The sequence below is a fragment of the Bombus pyrosoma genome, linkage group LG16 (genome assembly GCF_014825855.1).
Source record: "Bombus pyrosoma isolate SC7728 linkage group LG16, ASM1482585v1, whole genome shotgun sequence".
NCBI lineage: Eukaryota > Metazoa > Arthropoda > Insecta > Hymenoptera > Apidae > Bombus > Bombus pyrosoma.
Window position 1 is genome coordinate 451,545 of NC_057785.1, and position 9,024 is coordinate 460,568.

At 37.1% G+C, this 9,024-nt stretch overlaps 1 long non-coding RNA gene across 1 annotated transcript; it reads right to left on the bottom strand.

Moving 5' to 3' along the window:
• Positions 1–1,009: 1,009 nt before the first annotated feature.
• LOC122576178 lies at positions 1,010–1,852 on the bottom strand. The gene is made up of 3 exons (XR_006319662.1): positions 1,729–1,852; positions 1,280–1,512; positions 1,010–1,151 (listed from the first exon to the last, which is right to left on the bottom strand). It is a non-coding gene; the product is annotated as an uncharacterized LOC122576178 (long non-coding RNA).
• Between the last annotated feature and the right edge of the window lie 7,172 nt (positions 1,853–9,024).

Consider the following 9,024-nt stretch of genomic DNA (forward strand, 5'->3'; position numbering starts at 1 on the left):
TCTGCCAGATTCATTTATGTGATGCACGGAGTCGACAAAGGATACACTTTCATTTACCACTAGAGCGATCCATGGTCGCCGGAAGTGCGGAACGCTCGTCGTGACGCTATCTGTGTTAATATTTATGCTAAGCAGCGTATAATCAATTAACTGAATTTTTGTTGGACCTCGGGAGGAGCGTCTGATTGCTGGGCCACCTTTTTTGGGATGCGGATTAGTCGAAATTGATGGACGAAATAGGAAGTAGAACTACTTCGATAATTTTGTTGACATTGACTTTAGTAAAAATTTGTTTAGTTAAACGTTGTATTGTTCGAAGAGGTCTAAAGGAGTATTTGCTCTTCATTGACAAATTTGTACGTACGTTTTCAAGAATACGTATTTTTTATGCTTATTATATTTTGGTACTTCACCCTCAAAAGATCTGTAATTTATAGTCGATTCTTCAATTCTTGTATTAAATGACGAGCCTTGAAGGAAACAATAATTGAATACCAAACATATTGTGCGTAATAATGAAGTATTTACCTAAAGGGTGAAACATTCTATTTAAAATTCTATAATCAATTCTTTAAAGAATTAAAAATTAAATTTACAATTAATTAAAATTTTGTACGACTAGCTTAGTTTAATTAGAATGTAAAAATATAGAAAAACGGAGTGAGATAAAAGAGAAATATGTATATATATCCAACAACAGTACACACAGGCAGAACATTAAATTATACTTTTGTTATATTTATAAAAATTAAAATGTACACATCTCATTGTTTAAGTCCATACTCGTATTAGCTTCTATGCAAGTGTCGCAGTATGTATAATATTTAACAATAGAGGTAGGGGTACTCTCGAGACGAGACAAGCTTACGAAAAGAATACATGAAATTTTTTATTTTGTTATTTCCTTAGGGTGATATGGTATTTTGTAGCTTACTTTCGATAATTATTAATATTATTGACTGCTTATGAAATAATATTATTACACAATAAGTCATCTCTCGGTTTACGACACAGTTCCGGTGTGACTCCATTAAACTTATTTATTCTCTTCAGCCTTCACATGGCCCTACGAGATCGAAAAAAGTAGTATACGATACTCTGTCTCTGGAAATAAATGAGGGATACCGCGCGATTCCGCTACGAGTCCGCTACTAAATCAAACAAAGAATGATTAGCTTTTTTCCTTTTTTTCGAAGAAATTACATGGAATATATCTCCTACCTATACTTTTATTTATTTTTTTTCGTTAATGTATCATATATTTTTTTGTTTTTCTTACGTATCTGTCTTCACCACTAAGCACGTCATGCCACTAGTGCGTACGTCTGCGATTGAATGTGTGTGTGCGTGTGTAATACATATGTGATTGCTGTGTGAGTAATAAAAGTTAAGAGGTGCTGCTCAAGATTGTCGCGAAATCGAAAGGAAACCTTCTCTTCGTAATAAAGGATATAGTAATAAAAATGGGTCCATTCACGGTTAAGCGTGTAGGTTAACAAGTGAAGATAGGTGCTGAAAAAATGAGGCGAGAATTTAGTCGATATATCTTGTGTGAGGTTTAAGTCAGATTAATGCTAAAGAGACTGCAATATTGATGGCAATAACGCGAGTTTTCGTCATTTTCGTGTTAATTGTTCACTATATGTATGCGTAATACGAAATAAAAGTCGCCTAAGTGCCTCTAATTTATCTTACATTTTATTTTACACTCCCGGCTTCGATCTTTACCTCGACCGCATTCGCAAACACTTATATCAATTCCTTGAAAATATTTGCATATTTTTCCATAACTGGTCCTCTTCATTGGTAATTCTTTTATTATGACTGATTGAGGTTAGAATTTTGACGCTTGATCGATCGGTGCTGTACTTCGATAATCGTTATTCGAGTCGATCTTTATCGACTGTTCCATTTAATCGTAGTGGATTATCGCGTCGCGTCGCGCCGTTTTCTTTTGAAGTTCTTTATTTTTTCGTGAAAATTGATTTGAAAAGTTTTTATAAGTTTAATGATTCGTGTTAAGTTTTAGTTACTGATTGTATATTAGTGTGTTCTCGTGAACGTAGTCGAAGCAATGTATCGTTACAATAGCAAGGCGATCTAAGTTCGATTACTTGATGTTTTTTGCTATTTTGCATCTGATTTCTATCATTATCAGGTAATAATTATTATTTAAATTTCTGAAGAATTTATTGTGGAGCTGGTTATTTTATTGATCGTATTTAGTTGAGTACTTTTTCTACACTTTCAGGAAACTGTATTGTGTGAATTAATATTAATATTTTTATTAGAGTATCATTTAAAACATATTCAAGGTATCTTATTCCTTTGATTGTTTATCTTCTTGCTTCTTTTAATTTTTGATTTTTCTTTGTTCATAATGTGTGGTACATCCTTCTCATTTAAATATCTTTTAACCTCCGAGTATAAAATTGATGAAATGGAAACTTTTAATCGTTGTTTTAATCAAACTTAAATTTGTTAAAACAGAACCTAACAACCAACTTTATATCAATCTACTAACCTTATATAAGCAAACATGCATTTGTATTAATGTTACGCTTGCTTTTTACGAAAATGTCGAACGCAAGATTAATTTAAAGAATATACAATGAAACTCTATAGACAGCGGTAAGTTTACTCACACACAGACTATTATTTATATTCACCTGCATATTTTGATTCAATCCATGTATTTTATCAATCCATTTATATTACACAGGGACAAATTTCTACAACTGTACATAGAATATTGACAGAAATGTTCCCATTTTGTTCTCGGCTCACGAATCTAAGGTTAATGAATCGTGGAAGAGTAGAAAAAAGAATGATACAGCGGATCACTGCGATTAAAGTAAAAACATTCAGATAATTCGATCACGCGAACGTGGTAATGGCAAAATGGCAGAACATCCCGCGAATCGTCCTTGCATCGTCCCATAGCCTTACGTAAGACATCGTCCGAATAGATATCAGTTGAATGGGAACTGACTCTAAACGCGTTTTCTGCCTTTAATCACGCAATGTAAAAATAGGCTTTCCTATTTCCAGTTATCTAGTAGCGTATGATACAGCGATCTACGGATCTACAGAGAATTCCCAAAATCCTTACAATCTAGTATCAATTGTTTTTTTTTCTTATTAACTTCTCTCGTCCTACTCGTCCGAACGGGAGTTGTACGTTATTACAGGGTGAATCCTCGATCAATCGGAATAAACGTACATGTATTCCATGTTCTTTTCTTTTCATGTGAATATTTTGATCGCTAGCCATCAATTTGAATGGGACAATACTAATTATGTTATGATTTGTTCAACTAAAAGTTACTTTGTAATTATGTAATTAAATTTGTTTTTTATAACTGAAATGTTTACAATTTCCGATTATACATCTCAGTGATGTAACTAGTATTTAATATTCGAATGACTCAGTATGCTGATATTCAAGTATTCAAGAATATGTAATCTTCATACTCTAGTATTCCTCAGAGTACAGAGTACCAATATTAAATTATTTCAGATTTCTGATATTCGAAATACTTGTACTCGAGCATCCAAAAGTACCGAATACTGATATTCGTGCATTTAAAATACTAAATATCGGTATTCAACCCCACTAGAATACAGGATAATGATATTCAAATACCAAAAGTTACTGATATTACCGGTATTCGAGTGTTTGGATTATTAAATACCAATATCCGAGTACCACAAAACATTATTGAATACCAAATATTTGAGTAATTTTAAATATCAATTGTTTAATATTTCAGAGGTGGTAATTTCTTATATCACCAATGTGCCTAGTTCATTGCGTTAAGTACCGGTATTCAAATACATCAACGCGATCAACAGAGATATTCAAGTATACTAGTATTAAATTCGTATAAAGTTATCGATTCAAACGTCTCATTGAAACAATAATTTTCAATAAGAATTAAAACAATAATTTACTCGATGGGAGACAATCTATCGTACAATTGTTCCCTATGAAGTAAATTAGAACAGAATACACACGTGGTTCCGAAGATCAAGGATTCAAGAAGGTACAATGAACGAAAATTGTACGGTCGACAATTCTATTTGATCGCACCATGTTCGACGTACAGATCGATTCGATTTGCAATGTACAGAGTGTCGGTCTCGGTATCGTTAATACAATAACAACAATCAAAGGGATGATGGTGAGGAAAAATGGGGGTGGAGGGTGTTTGGAGTTATCGCGAAGCTGGTGCACATCGTAGCTACAATTTTCTTACAATACTGTGTCGATAAACGTCTAAATACCGGTGTGTGTGTCTCATGGCATCTTTTTTTCATTTGCGCACATACCTCCTTTGTCTTTTGTTATTTGCTCCTTTTTTTTACACATTATATTAAAATATAACACCAATCTACATCTGATACATATACATATGTGAGTTCTTATTATTTTTTTTCTTTCGTTTCGTTTAATGTATTTAGTGATGATCGTTCGAACAGTCTCTCACTGTCAAGCGTTTTTAGAAGAGTTCCGAATTTAATATTAACATGCTCGCACTTCGCGTTTAATTGACGACACTGGAAAATGCAGACACCGCGGGTATAGCAATTAGGATTCTGTAGGAAAGTTTCTGGGCGATTAAGTGCAATTAAATATTATGTAGCAGTATAATTGATTTCCTTATATTAGTTTAGAGATCACCTTGCATTGTTTTATTATATTTTTATCGATTAAATATAAAATACTTTTTACCTGGATTATATTAATGAATGATAGAGTAACAATCTTTCATTGTAATTTTTTGGCATATCTCTTTCCCAATTTTAAAAACGAGGGCTCTGAAACATTATTTTGGTGATTATCACCCATAAATACCAATTTCGTATGCTCCTTCGCTCTATAAAATTATTTATTTTATTTATTTCTCATCCTTGATTTCTGTTACGCCACAAGGCTTACCATAGGCCGTATTCCTAATGGTCGTCGCTCGTGGCACTACAATGTCGCAGACGAACCGTCTCAAATATACAATGTAGCAGCAAGCATCAAACAGAGCGAGTTCTAGAAACGTCGATTCGTTTAACGTGACCGTTATTTTATCTCGCATAAAAAAAGTAGCATAGCGTGTCATAGGCGCGAACGGTGGCGTGATCCGAGGGTCGTCTCCCAGAGAAGACAAATAAAAGATCGAAGGGCGATCAGTACCATTTGAGGATTCAAACGTTATGCATCGAGAGGTTCTGACAAATAAAACTAAAGTCGCTTAGTCTACCAAATACATCAAGAAATATTCTAAAGTCGAGTCGAATTACTGTATCAAACTAACTGTATAATCGTTAAATAATTTGTGGTGTGTTGATTATATTATTTTAAATATTGTAAAATATACCAGTTTATGTTTTATGTTAACCCTGTTAATTCAGTGTTAACCTCATTGAACCACCTCTGTTATCTTAACCGAAACAGGGGAACGACTAATTCGTGGCGTCGATCATCCGAATCGTAGCGAGAATTTACGCCTCTCGCTAACGCGCTTTCCTCGCGATCGCGTCTCTCCGCGAACGGTCGTAACAATTTCGATAATTTAGTACATGAACCATTAAGAATTAAATGAATTTTAATTGATAAACTGTTGCCTGATGAAAAAAGGCATGTTTTATGTTCTCCCAATGAAAGCAATATAGTTGATGAATACTTTGTACGTTACTATACAATATTTAATACACCGTAAAGATATTTTAAATAAGTTTCTGGTAGACGTACTGTTAAATACATGCTAACTTTCTTGTGAGAAAAGAAGTCGAAAGTTTCCAATTTCTTTTTTACTGCTATCCTTCAGCAATTCGACTATTTAGTAGACAGATGTTTATCAGTTCTCTGAAATTTGGAAACGCGAATAATTTTACTTTAAGCCAATCATCAATCGTGTATTGGAGTACTTGTAATCAAAGTATTTAACAAACCAAAGCACAAGAATTGAGTTATTCAGATTATTATTAGAATTTGTAAACATTAATTTTTTCTCTAATTTATTGCTCGTTAATATTCATCAATCACAGATTGATTATCGTTTATCAACAAGTATAACAATACTTTGATGATTATATCGTAACACGAATATCTTTAAATTAATGACGCGATAATAAAATACCATATTACGACGATAAACAAATAAAAAAGAATGTAAAAGATATAGAAATATGTAAGTTCCAAGCTATGATTTTACGTAGTCTTCATGATCATATTCTTTATAAACAAAAATATTCTCAAATATGTTCCACAATTTAAAGTACAAGATAGACATATAATTTAGAGTACAGATTTAACTTATTAATTAAAAGTACTCAAATACCTCCTCGACCCCCACTTCCCAAAAATGGTATACGTTTTTAAAATCCTCCGGCATAATACGTTCACCATTCTCTCGCGAAACTTTCCACACATAACGAAGAAGATTTGTTTTCTTTAGTTGGAGCTTATGCCAGAGCGAACGTTGCGCTTTCTGAGAAGTCCAGCCAAAATGGCTAGCCTGATGGATGCGTAAAATGGTACCGTGCACAAGTCGCGCGTATTTAATCGGCAGCAGTGCGAAGATAGAAAAACGAGGGAGCAGCGTAAAACAGCAAAAGACTAGTCTCACAGCCTTTTTATAATTAGGAGAATCGATTAGATTACAGGGCGTTTTATTTTACGTCTTATTACTTTTCTTTTTTTTTCTTTTCTTTAATACTCTGAAAAAAATGGACCCGCGCGACCCTTTGTTCAACGTTGTTTATTTATTTTACTTGTTTGCGTCTTCGTCTTCTTTCCTTCGTATCTTTCTTTTCATCATTTTATTCGTTTCTTTCTCATTGATTTTCGTTTGGAACATAGACCGTGTGTTGTGTGTGTTTGTCTGTGGCTGCAGCAGCTTTGCTTTCGGATGAAGGCGATAATGTTCAACTCGGAAGTCTACCAGAGACATTCGTAAAACTGATTGGTCGAAAATATTATTCTAGGATCCATTAGGGTACAAAGTATAGTTGTTGAACGATTATCATATTAGATAATTAATAACGATAAAAATGAACATTGTCTTATCGTGGGATGGAGTAGGCTATGTAAGCTCCGTCGATGCTAGATGTCCCACTGCGAGATATAATTGGAAATAAACAAACAAAATTAATAAAAAAGAAAAAACACAGAAAACGAAAGTAATCATATATGTACAATTTTTAGCTATTATAATAAAATTAGTTAATTATTAGAAAATATTTATAAGCAGACGATCGAACATTTTACAATTATTAGAAATTAAATTTTACTATGTTTCAATCCCACGTATGTATGTAACGATATCGGGGAAAAAGAATTTAAGAAAAAAGGAAAAAAAGAACAGAAAAGTGTAACACGGTGTCTGAAACTTAAAAGAGACTTTACTAATCCTATATGCCAGGTAGGCATGTAGTATCACTGCCCGGACTGAGCATAAGCATGGAGGGAGAAACCGTCGGGGTGGGATCGCGAATGCGATACCTGGGTCTCGACATCGACAGCCAGAGGACGTTCGAGCCGCACTTCGGCTCCCTGATCCCGAGGGCGACGGCAGCCGCCAACGCCTTGTGCGGCCTGCTGCGGAACATTGGCGCGGCGGGAGTCGCAGTGCGCCGACTATATGAGGGCGTCGTTCAGTCCCAGGTGATGTACGGGGCCCCGCTATGGGCGGACGATTTGATTGGCGAGTCGCCGCAGCATCCTGCTTCTCAGGAGGCTGCACAGGGTAACTGCCATCAGAATCGTCAGAGGATACCGAACAGTGTCGCACGCGTCGGCGACCGTTCTGGCCGCGTCTCCGCCGTGGGAGCTCCGGACGTTGGTGCTCAAGAAGAGGTACGAGCAAAGGAGACCGTGGGACCCGGGAGGGGACTCGGCCGAGCAGGCGGCCCCAGACGACCTAGGAACCACCGAGGAGGACGCATGGGACCAGTGGCGATCCCAGCTGATCAACGAAGCAGGCGAACACCGAGGCGCGGCGGCAGTTCTCCCAAATTGGGGGACATGGAGAAGCCGCCGCGGCCTTCCGCTCACCTTCAGAATGACCCAGATACTCACGGGACACGGCGTGTTCGGGGAGTACCTGAAGAAAATCGGACGGGAGACGACGGACATCTGTCACCACTACGGGGAAGACAGGGGTACGGCGCAGCGTACGCTGGAGGCCTGTCCGGCATGGGAGCTGCCCCGCTACACCCTGCGGCAGTCATAGGCGAGAGGTTGACCCCCTCAGCGATCATAGCAGCGATGCTGAGCGGGCCACAGGAATATGAAGCTGTCCGCCTCTTCTGCGAGCGAGTTATTCTCGCAAAGGAGCGAACAGAAAGGGTGAGAAAGAGAAACTCTCACCCGTGTAGGGTAACGCGATGGAGCAGGATGGCAGTCAGGCGGCCTAGACCTAACTCACTGCCACCACAACGAACCGCGACTAGAAGGAGGGACGGCGCCAGAGGCGATAGCCCCCCCCCCCTAGCGCCAAATTCAACAGCCAAGGAATATACAGGACTGGCTCGAAGAGGATGCAACAGAAGTAATTCACCCGAGATTCCTGGAGCACTCCCTGTCATACGCGTAGGATGGCCAACGTGGAATTTTAGTCGGTAGGAATCCGACACTACTCTGCTGCTACCGTTAGCGGCAGCGGAGTGTACATGAGGATTTCTCCACGTGCAAAGAAAAAAAAGGCATGTAGCAACACTGTGACATTTGTGAATCTTAATTTTCTTTCATCATTAATATTCTTGAATTACCAAAAAATGGACAGAGATACCTTCGCCCGCGACGTTTCTCTTTCATGTAAAATACGCGTTTGTATTTTTATCCTTACCATCTCTACTTCGTTTATTCTATTCGTTTATGATAACACGCGTGTACACGAAAGCAACAACCGGAAGTCTTTCGTCTTTTAATCACCGTATGACCAAGGAAACGTCGCATCGCAGGTGAGAGTTTATTATTTATATTCGATAAGTATTACATACAGTAATATATGTTCATTATTGATAGCG